The sequence below is a fragment of the Sander lucioperca genome, chromosome 1 (genome assembly GCF_008315115.2).
Source record: "Sander lucioperca isolate FBNREF2018 chromosome 1, SLUC_FBN_1.2, whole genome shotgun sequence".
NCBI classification, from domain to species: Eukaryota; Metazoa; Chordata; class Actinopteri; order Perciformes; family Percidae; genus Sander; species Sander lucioperca.
In genome coordinates this window covers 18,895,292-18,910,431 of record NC_050173.1, presented here as the reverse complement: position 1 = coordinate 18,910,431, position 15,140 = coordinate 18,895,292, and the positions used below count along the sequence as shown (strand labels likewise).

The following is a 15,140-nucleotide window of genomic DNA, read 5'->3' as shown; positions in this document are numbered from 1 at the left end:
GTACCATCAGACATGAAGCAAGTCTCCAGCATGTATTATTTCTGTGCTCTGATGAGCTCCTTAATGTGTGACAGGTCCTTCTCTCCCCTGCCTGGCCATTTCTCTTAATGAGATGGTAATCAGCCAGTCATCAGCAATGGGACCATGCAGGACATATAATGAGAACATTAGGCTGCATACTGAAAGGACCCCCTGCCGGGTGGAGGATCAATGGTCTGGCCTGATGAAAGGTGGATGATGCTGCTGATTGTTGGAGAGAAAGAGGGAGGGAGAGAGAGGCGTTGAGTTGCGGTGTTGATTGTCCAACACATATTATCTACTGTACTCAATCCTTTGAGTCTAAGAGAAGTCACATATATTTATACAGGGAAAAACGATAAACAAGCAGGGTCATATTTACTGCTTTTACTCTCTTTCTTTTTATTTATTTTATTCTAATTTATCCTGTTTTGGTGATTGTATTTGACCTTACTTTAATATATCATTTCACATAAGTCTTTCTGTTGATTGTGCTCCACTATAGTTTGTTTTTTTGTTTTCTGCTGAGATCAGCTGTCACCGACAGTATTTTGCAGCTCAAGCCATGCACCTGTATTCCACTGGAGGAAGGTTAGCCCAATCTATAATGATAGTGAAGGAAAACCTATGCTAAGAGCTAAATCTATCAATGAGAACACTGTCAACAAAACTGTTCTGGTCGAATGTGCGGTTATTTTCATGAATTCCCTCATTCCCCCTTGTCAGTGTTTCCCATTGTAGCCACACTACAACAACAATTTAGCTCTCTAAAACACCAGTGGTAAAGGTTCTGTCAGGTGCCGCTCCAAAAGAAGAAGAGCTTCTTTGTATACTCAGTAATCATAAAGAAAACACAAATGTACCACATGATCTACTGACAATAGAACAGAATGTAAAAGAGAGTTGGCATGTTGCATTTTGCTTTAGCGATGCAGCTGCGGTCGTAGACGTGCCTCAATGTTATAAAACTAATGAGTTCACATGGTAGCTGTAGTTGATTGCCATAGATCTACCTTTGATTGAGAGCAATAAGTTCATGCCTGTTTTCTGGGTTCTGTCAAAAGGGATTCTGGGAAATGTAATGCAAAATGAACTGGCCAAGTTGTGACATGAGCTCTTGTCAACATGGCCAGTTGGACCAGGGAGTCCTATATCAACACTGAGAAATGATATATAAAAAATTGAAAAACATAGATTTTTTTTCGTAGCTACAAAGCATTCAGTTCCCCGTGGTACTTGCATTCTTAAAATCTGAAACTGAACTCTGTATGAGTCAAAGATAAGATGTTTTAAGAACTTTAGGAATCACTAACTAATGTTTTACAAATATGTCCAACCATAAAAGGTCAGTTTTGCTCATCTTTATTAGGGATTATTGTTCTAAACTAGCAAGTGCCTATAGTGAAAACCACCAACGCAGAGAGTACTTAATGCCAAAAGTGTCCCCAGAGTAAAGAAAAACAAGGAAATAATCACTTTAAGTGAAACTACTTTACCCCAGGCTCATGTGCACTGGTGCTTCAAATGAATTTTGCTTCTGTTAACCAACTTTGTGCCGCTCGCTATGTTTAAGTGGCATTGGTTTTGGATCATATTTAAATCTTTAACAATAAAAGATACATGACTTGTTTTGATACATTACTAGTGAAAAAGGCACTAACCATAGGAGAGCTAGATTTGAGAATCAAAAACATGTGTTGTAGCTCCAATGGGTATGTTCTCACTTATTTACAATTATGCATTGAGATATTAATGTGAGGAGATAATGGGAACCAGGGTGAACACTGGTTAAATATTTAGATGGGCAGTGTGTGAATGCCTTTAAACAAAACAGGGTAATAAAGACTGCATTCAAAGCAATATTTACATGCTTTATGGGGTAATAGCAGCAATAGATATCCTAAACTCATCAAAGATAATAAAAAATCACTCAGTGCCAAGCAGATCCTTTATACCTTCATATAAAAACAATCGTTTTTATATATTTAACAATTACACAGTCAGCTCATATGCCTTTATTTGTGCATTTGGCCTGATTAGATTCAACCCAGTCTAATAAAGTACAAGGATAAAAGAGACTTTCAGTGTACATATGAAGCACCAGAACATGACAACCCCCACTATGCTGTACATTATAAAAGCTGCTGTGACAATTCAGATGTGGAGGATGAACTCTCCCACCCGAACTTCCCTTTTCCATATAAACCATTTGGTAACCCTTTATGGATTTCACATATGTATATTCTTATTTATGTCCACTCTGTCTTCTATCATCACTATGAAACGCAGTCCCTGTTTGAATCCGGCCATAAAACCGACTGAAGTCACGTTAATTGTCAGACACAAACGCAAGTTCTGATCATAAATGCTGTATTATATACTGCTGCTTTAAATCACAGACAAATCTATCCCTCCCCTCACTGGTGCCTTCCAAAGTGATTTGTAATAAAAAAAAGACCAGCAGAGAATGCGCTACCAGTGCCAGTGATAGGCTTCTCTTTTGTATTTTGCATTTTTTTTTCACCTTTTCTCTTGTCACAGTGACTGACTTTTAATCTAATAAACATTGCATGAGCCCACTGACCAGAACAAAGGGGAAGAAAAAAACATCTTTCTGAACATCTATCAGATCGCTCTTGTTAAAAAAAAAGGGGGAGGGAGTGGGGGGTGTTCCCTAATAGGAATGGGGTAGGATATAAGGTTTCATGCCAAGATCATAAAATTACTGAGGAATAAAAGCCATTCATTTCACATGACATCACCACCTTTTGAGGATGTGAGCTTCAGCGGCTTCAAAAAGAGGACAAACTGTTTTCTCCATTGACTTCAGTGCTGCTGTTGTCTGACAAGACATACAACACAGCAGAACAAAAGAGTGGGATTAGCCTCCCTCCTATTGGCTGGAGCTTTTGAAACATGCAATAAAAATATAATATTCTTAACAGCACATAACTGTCTTGGTACATAGTTTATATATATGATCAGACAGTAAGAGGACTCTGCTTGGGGCAGATTTCAATGGATTTCTCTCTTGTAAGATGTGGGCACAGTAAAAGTTAACACACACCTCACAGTGACCCTAGTGGTGAAATCACAAAGCAACAGCTTACACAACAGGGATGATAAATAGCTGCCCATCACCCTGCCAACTTGTTATCTTCGCCTCAGTATACTGCAGTCGTTCCCACTTATAACCTTCCCCCTTTCGCTTGCTATTAGTGTTGCCCACTAATTTACACTTAAGCGCTAGTTTCCAGTGGGATCGCAACCATTATGTTTATTCACATGGCTGTCAGTTACTTGCCATGGGACCAAGTCAAATCATTCTTGTATACTTGACACAAATGATACAGCACTGGAGCATGCTCCAGGGGTACTAATGGTTGGTCTGAGTAGTTCTCAGCCACGATGTCACAGAGAACACATAATTTCCAACCTGCTACACAGCAAATCCATGCCACACTCAAAGAGATATACATTCGCTAATAGCAAATGCATTGGCTAACGGAGGTGGGCTTGCTACCTACAATACATATCTTCTATCAGCAGTGACTCCCCACATGTGGGAGAGAGGAGGAGGTGTGTTTAGTGACTGTTAAATATAAATCAGTGGTGTACTCAACAATATATGCACCACATGAACCCAGATGGCTTATCATTCCTGCCAGCACCTCTCACACAGCAATGCATGGAGCTTTAAAGGACAGAGGGCCTATATAATAATTGGCAGTGCCAATGAGAGGCCTCACATCCATCTGTGGTTTTAGTTTATCTACATAAAACAAACAGGGATGCTACATTCAAAACACAGGCAGTAAAGTATAAAGGAATAATTTCATTTTTCTCCCTCTCTCACAGAAATGTGACACATCATCTGGCACGGTATTGCGTTGCCCGGGGTGAGGGCCCTGCACAGTAGATGGACCGCTGTAATTTCTCATCTATCAAATTATGGTTTATTGTTCAGTACAGCAACCCCAGGCTACACACAACCCTGTGCACTGACAGTTATGAAACATTATATTTCCACTGTCATAGTCCAGGCCCAAGACAAAGCTTAAGAAAGAAAAAGAGAAAGAAAACAGAAAGAAATAAAAACTCCAAAGTAATTTTAACACTCGTCACGTCAACATCTATGTTAAACAGAGCTTTGATTATAGCTGTTCAAGCCCCTGTTGCTATTTCTGTGGTTTGCTTACATCATTAGGTTACTCAAATTGCCATTAGCCACTACTGTATAAGCTTGTTTATTATTGCCATGGTAATGATTTTTCTACCAAATGAAATTTGTCGGCAGGAAATTGTGTTTAATGCTGGTGTAATGAGTCTGCTGTAAATTAGCTGGCATGCCAGCGTGGATGACTAAAAGGCCTTTAAGTAACCTTTGGTCTTTGTTGAGGGTAATTTGATACTGCCACTGATGATTCACTTAGCGAGGCTAAAAGCTATAGGCTTGCATCTCAAGAAGGACATGTGAAACTACTATCGCTTTTAAACTAGAAGTGAATGTGAAAATAATCAAATCCACTTGCCACTGGATGACTTTAAGACGGTGAACGTGAACTCTTGACTGGAGTCAAACCAATTTAGTGTTTTTGTCACCAAGGTCGAGGTTTAGGTAACACATACAACTCACAGCTGAGCTAGTCTCGGATCTTGGCCTACAAAGAAACATCTACTTTAAATGGTGACAATCACGAATCTGCTTTGTTCACAAAAGACAAGCATAGGGACTGCAACAGTCATACAATAATCTGTATTTTAACACACAGGGCCTCTTAGATTGGTCATCATTTGACACATTTTTATTTTTTTTATTTTTTTTAACAGAGGAACAATAAACGTTTATTATCATCAAAATAACAGCAAATATAAATTAACTGTTTTTTTTAACAATAAAATTTCACTAGATATATATATATATATATATATATATATATATATATATATATATATATATATATATATGTATATATATATATCAAAGTTGAGATACAAAAAGTGTCAAATGAACAAAAAATTGCAGCCTATAAACTCAACTGCAACAAGACAGGATGTCAAGAGAAGAGAATGAAATCTCAAAAAAAAAATCAGCGTATCAAAAGACCTTCTGGTCAGATATATGTGTGTGCTTGTGTGTGCGTGCGTGCATGGGTGTATGTGTGTGTTTTTGTTTATTGTGCATATGCATTACCAGTCACACCGCGTCTACGTTTTGGCTTGATGCCAAGTCTGCAGTGAACACTGAGCTTCCTGATGCATCTGCATATGCAAAAAAGTGTGTGTGTGTGTGTGTGTGTGTGTGTGTGTGTGTGTGTGTGTGTGTGTGTGTGTGTGTGTGTGTGTGTGTGTGTGTGTGTGTGTGTGTGTGTGTGTGCATGTGCACATCGCTGGCACCCCTGGAGGTCTGTGGAAGCACACGTGGGTATTTCATGTGGAAGTTACCCTGCTCCGTCACAGGCATGGCAGCCACACCCCCACTGGCATATTCCCCTGAGGTCTGATAAGAGGTGTGTGTGTGTCTGTGTGTAGGGAGGTTGACTGTGGGTCTTGGTGTGACATTCCTCCTTAATGCAGGTGGCCCCTAAATCTGAAAACTATTCCTCTTTAGACACTCATCTGTGTTTAGTGCCACCCCCTGCCGCGCCCCCATCTAACCCCCCATTTTCCTGTACCTCCCACTGCACCTCGCCCACCCACGTCGCCCCTCCTGCTCCGGCAACACGTGCCACCTCTTAGTGCCAACATGCCCTCGTCCCCCTTCTCCCTCCTCTCCCCTCCCTTTCATCCCCCCTCCACTCCACCACTATTTTCCCACGCCCGCCTCTTTCTGTCATCACAAAGTAGGAGTGGTATCACCGCACGTGCCCCTTTTTAGTGCCAACAAGCTCCCCTGTGGGCCTCCTGCCCCCCCCCACCTTCCTGTCTTCCTCCCCCCCATCGTGTTTTACCCCCCGCCCAGCTCCCGCCCCCTCTTTCTCACACTGTGCGTCTCATCGCTATGTAAGTGGGGATACCAGGCTGTTTTGCATACGGCTGTTTAGTCCTTTGTGGCAGGCGGGGCGGCATGCGAATATGCAAAACGGTGATGGGGAAGCATTTTGTAGTGTGATGAGGAAGGGGAGACGGCGAAACTGTGAATGATGCCGCCGTGTGTGCGTATGCTTGTGTGTATGTGTATGTTTTCCAACAGATTCTTTGGCTCGTCAGAGCGATGGTTGGTACAGGAGCGAGTGCCATCAGAACCAAAGCCCAGTTGACCAACGTGGCAATGGAATACCACCCCAAGCAGCCATAAATCCTACATGGATGGATACTCTCATCTTCGTGGCCTTTTATTCCATTTAAGGGACAATGCAAAGAAAGGTTGTCTTTTTTTTTTTTCAACATGCATCGTTACTGTAAATCCACACGACACAGAATCTGCAAATATCAGCGGCAAATTAAGAAGAAAGGGATGAGGAAGTTCTTTTTGCTTCCCCCTCCTGTTCACCCATATCGTTCTCTCTTCTACTTATCTGTGGCGGAGAGCCAATGGTTCATTATAATTGGCCGTTGTCATCATGCAGATGACACACAGTCAGCGCTCTGAATATCATTAGCGCCTTTGCATAACTCCGCTCTTTTCTTTTTTTCTGTCCTTTCTTCTTGTTCCTTCATTCCGAGGCTCGTTTCGGGATTCGATATTCCAAAAGGTAATTATCATCCACGAAGCAGCCTATCAATATGTGGAGATAGGCATAATACCAAATGAAGGTGCGTGTCTGATTGTCGTTTTCTCTTTTGCTATTTCCAGCGCAAATGTAGAACTCTCTCCCAGGGTGTGCGGGAGAATAAGAGTGTATTTGTTTGATTGTATTTGACTCTCCTTTGCAGTGGAGTCCATTGTATATCTCTGTGGTTAAAGAGTGTTCTTTGCTCTCCTTCTCCTCCTCCTCCCCCTCTCCCTCTCCCCCCTCCTTTGCATATATCAGCCTCTCCTTGGGTAGAATAATAGCTCTTAATTCTTCTCTGCAGCTCTTGCCTTCTGATCCATGACAAAAAGAAAGAGCCAGCCGGCCAATTTGCATACTCCGCATACTGATGAGGCGTATGTTGCCGGCTGCCTAATTACCAAGTCCTCCAGTGACTCTCTCTCCTCCTGCAGCTCTTGCTTTTAACCCTCGCTCGCCCAATCGTCATCCCTTCATCTCCATAGGAAACAATTGTCGCATTCATCATTAATTCTTCTGGAGGGGCATGCAGAAAACAATAGAGAAACAAGAAATGAACAGAAGCATATTGCAGTGACGAGCGGTTCGTTCACCTTCGTTTATTCCCCCGTCTGTGTTTATTGGCTAATTTGCGGCTCCTCTCGCTCGTGGCGGCTCTCCTTAAGCTACCCTCTTTGTCTTTGCCTTTGAAATTTACAAAATCTTACAAGAAATCAATACTTAATTGATTATTCACTTTCCTGCAGTCTCAAACGACCGGCGAGTGCACGTGCGTATTAAATCCGGCGTGTGTCTGTGTACGTGTGAGTGAGTCTCTGGTAGATCCCATGGTATTCCCAGTTCTTTCGAGGCAGCAGGCGGACGAGGTGGCAGGGAGCTCTGAGAGAAACACTCTGCAGCATCTACGTGCATGTGTATGTGTGTGAGTATGTGTGTGTGTGAGTGTATGGGCATATGAGACGTACCAGGGTCCCGTCAATAGCACCAAAGCCAGGGAAGTTCCAAGGTTTGAAGGGGTACTTCCCAGCCTTTTATGCTCAAACTGCAACAGCCATCCAGAGGAGGAAGAAGCATGAAATCAACAACAACAACAAACCAACACCAAGCCTGTGGGCACAGGAAGCACAGCAGGCTCCAAGCAGGATGTGGAAAGGAGTATATCCTCGTTTTTCGGGGCTTTTTTTGTTGTCTTCGCCGCACTTCTTTGTTTTCCGTCCTGGCTCCGAGAAGACAGCAGGGCAAGATGCCACCTGGACCCTTTAGAGAACTCCATGGCAAAGTGGGCGCGGAAATAGGGGCGTGAAGAGAGGGGCGTGAGGAGGAGGAGAGAGAGAGGGGTAAAGGGTGCCTGGCGCCTGCCTCTGATAAGCCATAAGGATGGCAGGCACGTAATGGTAGCAAATGTAGAGCAGATTGGCTTGGAGGAGGAGGAGGATGAGAGACAGGGAAAGGGGGAGAGGAGACAGATGGCAAAGCTGGCCTTGTGCCAACGATCCCAAGACATGACTACGCAGGAGAACCTCCCCCTACACTCTGACACTTGTTGCTGTCTGTGTGTGTGTGTGTGTGTGTTTATGTGTTATGATCACATGTGAGAACACTATACTGTAGCAGGAAATTCCTAAACCCGACCATGACGTTTTACTTTCACCGTATTCCCTCAATGGAGCCAGTGAATTTCTCTTTTCTTCAATCTGTGAAGGAATGATGATAATTTAATGATTCAATACCACTGTATGCATTTTCTGAGTTATTAACGTATGTATGAGAGCCTAAAGCAAAATGAAGGGGAAAGATAGAGGTCTGGCCTTCAATTTGACCTCCATTTATGCAATGTGGCAAAGGTCAAATATTGACTCTCCTCGAATATCTTTTTTTCATGGCCATCAAAAATAGATGTCCCAACCCACTTCAATAATTTTATATATATATATATATATAAACATAATGACATTTGAGTTTTAGTTGGAAAATGAATGTGATTTTTGTCTCAGTGTTCAGGAATAAAAACTGCTGGCTTGTGTTGGTTTATGACAAGGAAACAGATGGCAGCTAGATAGAGTATTATAATGTTCATATTGAAATGTGCTGAGCAAACATCTTCCTGCACCAGAAGACGTGCTTTGTGTGTGTGAGAGAGAGCGAGAGAGAGAGAGGGAGGTACAGAAAATAAGAGAAATGTATTTGTGTAGAGTATGGTTGGGGGGGGAGGGGCGCAAAACACATACTGTACTGTATTCTTGTCTGTTTGAATGTGTGCCAACGTACCAAGAGGCAAAAGCATGCACCATATGAAACCTGCCATTGAGGTATGCTTAATATTATTGACAGGCTGGTACATTGGACATACAGAAAAAGAGGCTCAGACAGGCTGTAGCACACATCCACAAGATTGGAAATGTGTTTAATTTTTCACATTTTACTTGTTTTGCATGATTGGCGGCAAGACAGAATGTGGGAGTAGATTGGGCAAAGCTCTGTCGTCTGTAGATAAAGAGGAATGTTATCATACACTGTGTGTGTGTGTGTGTGTGTGTGTGTGTGTGTGTGTGTGTGTAGATAGACTGGATGGAGGGGGGGTTAACCAAATCCAACACCCTATTTGAATAAGAACAATCACAGCCCCAAAATCGAGCAGAGAAACAGAGAGGGGGAAATAGCGAGGCGATTTGACTTGCGAATCAGGCAATGCATATCTGCATGCTAATTATGTGGCAAGAAGGAGGAAAGAGTGGAAAGCGCCCCCCATGCGCCAGACAGAGAGAGGGCGAAGAAGGAAAGACATAGCAGACACAAGAGAGATGAACCTGGGCAACGAGTGACTGAGCAAAAGGACAAACAAACGAAGGACTTAAAGGGAGCTTGGACGAGATGGTTAATTAATTCCCCATAAGCCTTTATCCTACGGCATTTGATTTTCTTTGGAAACAAATCGACACGCACGGAGAAGGAAGAGAGGAGCGAAAGCAGAGGACGAGGGTAGGGATTGGAGCGGGGTTGGGGGGCATCCGAAAATTAAAATTATTGATTGATCTTAGGGTGATGGGGGTTGTAGAGCGGAGGGCATTTTGAGAATGTAATTAGAGCGGACTGGGACCAAGGCTGGAATGATAATAGATGAAGTTGGAATTCACCATGGCGATTGGCCATTAATCTCCATTAACGCCGACCAGGATATTAAAAATTCTAATTGGAGGGACAAAAATGATGTGGAAGGTGTGCGTTTGCCTGTTTACAAGTGTGTGTGCTGGGATGTTGATCTCGGGTGTTTTGCGATAATTGCCACCATGGGGCAATTGTGTCCTGAGGTATAGTATATCAACTGTATTAGCTCGCTGATTAGAATTATGAACTGTTGATGATGCAGCACTGAGTTGAATGTGGTTTCATTCTTTTTTTTTAACAGAGTGACATCAACCCACATTTATGGTTTGGGAAGATGGATTTTGGATGTTAATTTAGTTTTTAGTGTGTGTGTGTTTCGATGTATATTTGGGTGGTTAGTATGCATGATTGAGTGCAAATGTGTGTGTCAATGTATGCCTGTGAATATTGTGTGTGTTAATGCCAAAATATGATCTTGCCAAGTTTCCCATTTAAGTTGTTCTTATTCAAAAAAAAGTATAAATTCATTTTTATTTTTAACAAATGAGGGTTATTATTTACTGTTTGTTTAATAAAGTTTTCAAGAAACCCTTAATAACATTGTGTAATAAAATAAAAAAAATATTAAATTGTTTATTCTGTATTCAACACAATAAAATGACTCATATACTTTATCGTCTGTGTGTGTCTTTTGTTGTTAAGATATTAAAAAAAGGAATCTCCAACACAGTGCACAAGGAAAAGCACCACTTTAGGGAGTCCTCAGCCCCTATGGGTGCTACAGTATGATGTCATCAGCGGTGGCCTTGGATCTGTTGTTTGCAGTAAGTTACATCAGCCCAGATTAAGGAACACGGATGACAGGCCAATACTGTGTTTTATCAATAGCTCCACCACCTTGCATGACTGTGCTGTGACACTGTCAATAGATTATGAAATCTTACTGTGTCAGCTATTCAATATTACAAATTGCTTGTGTGTAGTCAGCATGCGTGAGTGCGTGTTCGCGTTTGTGTGTGTGTCCATGACGTAAATATGCAAGAGGTTAATGCATATGTTCCTGTAATGTCTCCATGTATTCACTCTGCATGATTAGGAACTGTCCTTGAATTAGTAAGATGAAACTGCAACCCCCAACTCTGCTGCAGCTACACACATGCTCATATTCCAACACACACACACACACACACACACACACACACACACACACACACACACACAGTAGCCTATATGCGGACAAACAATCGCAAAGATCTCCTATTAGGATTAAAATGAAGCCATAGCAGTACTCACACAAGCATAATAATGAAAAAACATTTCACCTCGACTGTTAATTCATTGTTCATTAGTGAAAGAAGACAATGTCACCGTTCAGAGTTAGCATGCATTTGTGTGTGTGTGTGTGTGTGTGTGTGTGTGTGTGTGTGTGTGTGTGTGTGTGTGTGTGATGGCCAGTGTGATGTCATTACGTTAATGGTCTTTCACTGGGGCTAGTCATTAAATGAGGATATTAAAGCAGTAGACTGTTTTTATATGCATGGAGGGGTGATGTGTGGGGGTCACAGTTACTTGAAGTCATCACTCATGCACCATGGGAGGACACACAAATACACTCAGGGACACAATCACACATACAAATGAGAAAAATATGCATGTAAGGGGTCACTCAGCCCTCTTCAGGAGAAATCTGTCTATTTGTCTTTCTGTAACATCCACAATAACACTGGCAGAGCACTCACTTACCCCTTGTTTGAGTTGTTTTTTATGCATATGTACCCTCTCTCAGGCCAAATTTGTCCTGATATTTATGAGCTGCGCTTGATTGTGCATATTATTGTTATTATTATTATTATTATTATTATGCATTTCGGGGGAGGGAAATAACATTAGGCCATGCTGAGGCGGTGCAGAAGCAGGGGCTATCACTGCTGCAATCATCAGATTGGTCTGATTTATGATTTATGCAGACCACACACTGCCTGAGATAACGCCCCTGGAGGAGCTGGGTTGTAAAAAATTGTTTTAGCCAATTGATTAATCAAGACTGGTCATATGTGCGAGTACTTCATTTGTATATGTGCTAAGATTGCAAAAGGAAATGTGTGTTTATCATGTGTCTATATCTGTATGGGCAATCGGGTGTCTGTTCTTTGAAAACTGATTTGGTGATGTGACCTTGTCTGGCAAAGTAAGAGCAGGGATTGGTAGATTAAAAAAACAGACATGGAGAGGAAGGCAGATGGTAACATGAAAGAGGAACTGAAAATAAATTAGATTTGGTTTGGACATATTTCATTTTTAATGTCTCATTTATGTAATTCAAGTGTATATGAATAAAATGAAAGCAATGCAAGAACAAAATTCACATCCCGATAAAGCCTTGAACTTGTTTATTACAATGTGTGTTGCTTTTTTCTGGGCAAGTCAATGGGCATTAAGGTCATACACTAGCAATCAAAAGAAATGTAATTATTTATAAGAATCATGAATGGTGCAAAACATGCAGGGTAAATGTGCCAGTCAGCATTCGATTTAACCCCCCTGAGACTAGCTGGGTTTAGATCTAAGTCCAAGATTATCAATGTGTAATGCAATTACAAATGTATGTGATCTGTACAACCTTTTTCTTTGTTCATTGTTGTTTGGGGTAAATTAGAGCTTTAGGTTGTGTGGTAACCAGATAAAGTGATACAAATGGGAGAAACCTGGGATTTTAGCCAGATCGTTTATGGTCATCAGTTCGACCAGATGTGTTTTTGCACAGAAACAGTCTTTGCTAACCCAACACATTTTAGTCTTTTATTGTCTTTTTGTTTCAGACTATAAATTATAACAATGATCTGCCTTATGAATATCATTGGGTAAGGCCATGGTTGTGGTCTGCCAATCCTTGCAACAGAGGTAGGATGTGTAAAGGCGCTGACACACAGAGCCGATAATCGGCCGTTGGACAGCCTGCCGAGGTCAGTGACTCGAGTCTGTTCGGTGTGTTCCGTGCCGTCGTCCGTCCGAGGGGCGGTCAGCCTTCATTTTGGCCGATTTGACATGTATAATTGGCGGGGCGGGCACTGCCGGCAGGTGGACTCAAATGACCCATCTGATTGGTAGAGTGCTAACCCGGAAACGGGGACCGGAATGACCGTGACTAGAGTCTCTCAAAATCTGACGAAAAGCTTTTAAACTGACCTTTGTCGATCTGAAATGAAGACAGATTCAGCAACTGCATGGCCTATTTCTCGCTTAAAATGTTTTCAGAAACACGTTTCGGTGAACTATTTTAGTACAATATGAGATCATATTCTGAACAAGCCGCCATGACAGTCTGTCTTTGAATTTCTGGAGAAACCAGACCCACGTGGCACGTTCGTCCAATCAACTGGCGGACTGATCAGTCCAACTGGCTTTTCTGCTGAGGGTCGGCCGTCTGGTCAGTGTGTCTGCAGCTTAAGACACTTGAGAGGAAGTTCTGCCTAGGAGGCCCAACTCAGGGAAAATAACCCTTGAATTGCAGTCACGATATGACCGTGGTGGAGAACACTGAATAAATCAGCTTATTTTAACAATATGAAACATTTTTCAGCCTTCATCTACTCAAAGTGTACTGTACATTGATAAGAACATATTCATTGTAGTCAGGTCTAATTCATAAGAAAGGTACAGTATATTTACATACTAGCTCCAAACATCATTGTGTAGTTCACTGGTGCAACAATAGGGTTGTTGTTTTTTTTTTTTTCCTTTCTTTTTTTTTATTTGCTTCCATTTAGTCAAAGCAAATCTGGTGGCTAATGTTTCCTTAAGTAAGATGTACTGAGGCAGATATGGCGTTATGATGCTGAGATGTATTAATTATTGTACCAATTCATACATGCAAGTACTGCACACACATGCACACACACACGCACGCACGCACGCACGCACGCGCCAAAATTCATATTCACCTAATGATGAAAGTTTATACGAGTTTTAAGGTTGCTATTAAACAAGAAAATGAAAGGTTTACTAATTACTATTACTATTAATAGAGAAAGTCAGCTGGACTCAAAGTCCAATAAATTGTTCTGCTCTTTCCATCCGGACAGGAAAATCCAATTGAGAACTCCAAAATGAAGGATTTGAAGACACAATTCAGTTTGGAAATCAGAAGCAAGAAGAATTGTGCCTTACAATTAAAAAGCTAAACATCTACAGGTCTTAAACGTTAAATTAGTTCCCCAATAGGAAATGAGTGTCATTTTGTTTGATGACAGGGACATGTATTAAAAGTAAAAATTAGGTTTAGACTGTCACAGTCTTTCTGAAACCTCTCACCACATCAAGGTGAAATTTAAAGACATTTTAGAAAAACCATGAGTGGATGTTTTTATGATAATCAAAGCTTTATACAAAGGTACATTCTCACATGAATTGGACAACATTTTGGACAAAATAATAAAATAAACGGCATAAAACGTGCACTGCATACTAACTTGTGAAAATAAGTAAGATGCATCAAAAATGCATTTGCTTTGGGGGAAAATATTTTAAATTTTTTTATTAACAGGATTGTTCCGGTGCCGCCCGAGGTTCTGCCAGATGTCCCTCATTTTCAGCCAGATGTCACTCACCTTTCGCTTTCTTTGTGTTGGCATTCTGAACTCCGATAAATTTGGGAAACATCCTCCGAGCTAGAACCGACAATCAAATAATATTTTTTTTAGTAAAGTAAAATTCTCATCACACACTGGACAACCATTTAAATTCCAGAGCTCGCCTCCCTACGTTTTTTTTACATCATTTTGTGTTATGTTCCACCAAAACAAGTTCTGCCGCAAGGCTATTTTGCAGTGGCACCGTACCTGCGCCTGGTCATTAGTGCCACCCAAGACGATTGTGATTGGTTTAAACAAACGCAAACAAACCAGAGCACGTTTTTCTCCCATCCTGGAATGTTGTGTGGACTAGCCAGACCCTCCTCTGCAGCGCTATGGAGATAGATCCAGCAATGCGAGACTAGTAATAACTGATGAGCGGAGCAAGCTATTTTCTATATGACAGGAACAGCACAGTAAAAGTTACTTACCTTGATGACGTGTTGGGAGTTGGGCACAAACTGCAGCCACTTCATCTAAGCAGCTCACTGTGGTTCCCTGCAATATAATAAAAACAGTAAACCAATAAAGCATCATAACATATTCACATTGTTTATATCTAAAAGATTTACCAGCAACATTGCAAACCTTGGTAATAAAGGAGATTGTCCTCCCCCAAAAAAACGAGGCAAAGGAGGAAGTCAGGTGACGTAGTATAAGGGGTGACAAATTC

At 41.5% G+C, this 15,140-nt stretch overlaps 1 long non-coding RNA gene across 1 annotated transcript in view; it reads right to left on the bottom strand.

Moving 5' to 3' along the window:
• Positions 1-15,140, bottom strand: part of LOC116051107 — a 158,062-nt gene that overhangs the window by 7,128 nt on the left and 135,794 nt on the right. The window contains exon 2 of the long non-coding RNA XR_004105270.2: positions 14,899-14,965. This is a non-coding gene — a long non-coding RNA (uncharacterized LOC116051107). The remainder of the gene's footprint in view (positions 1-14,898; positions 14,966-15,140) is intronic.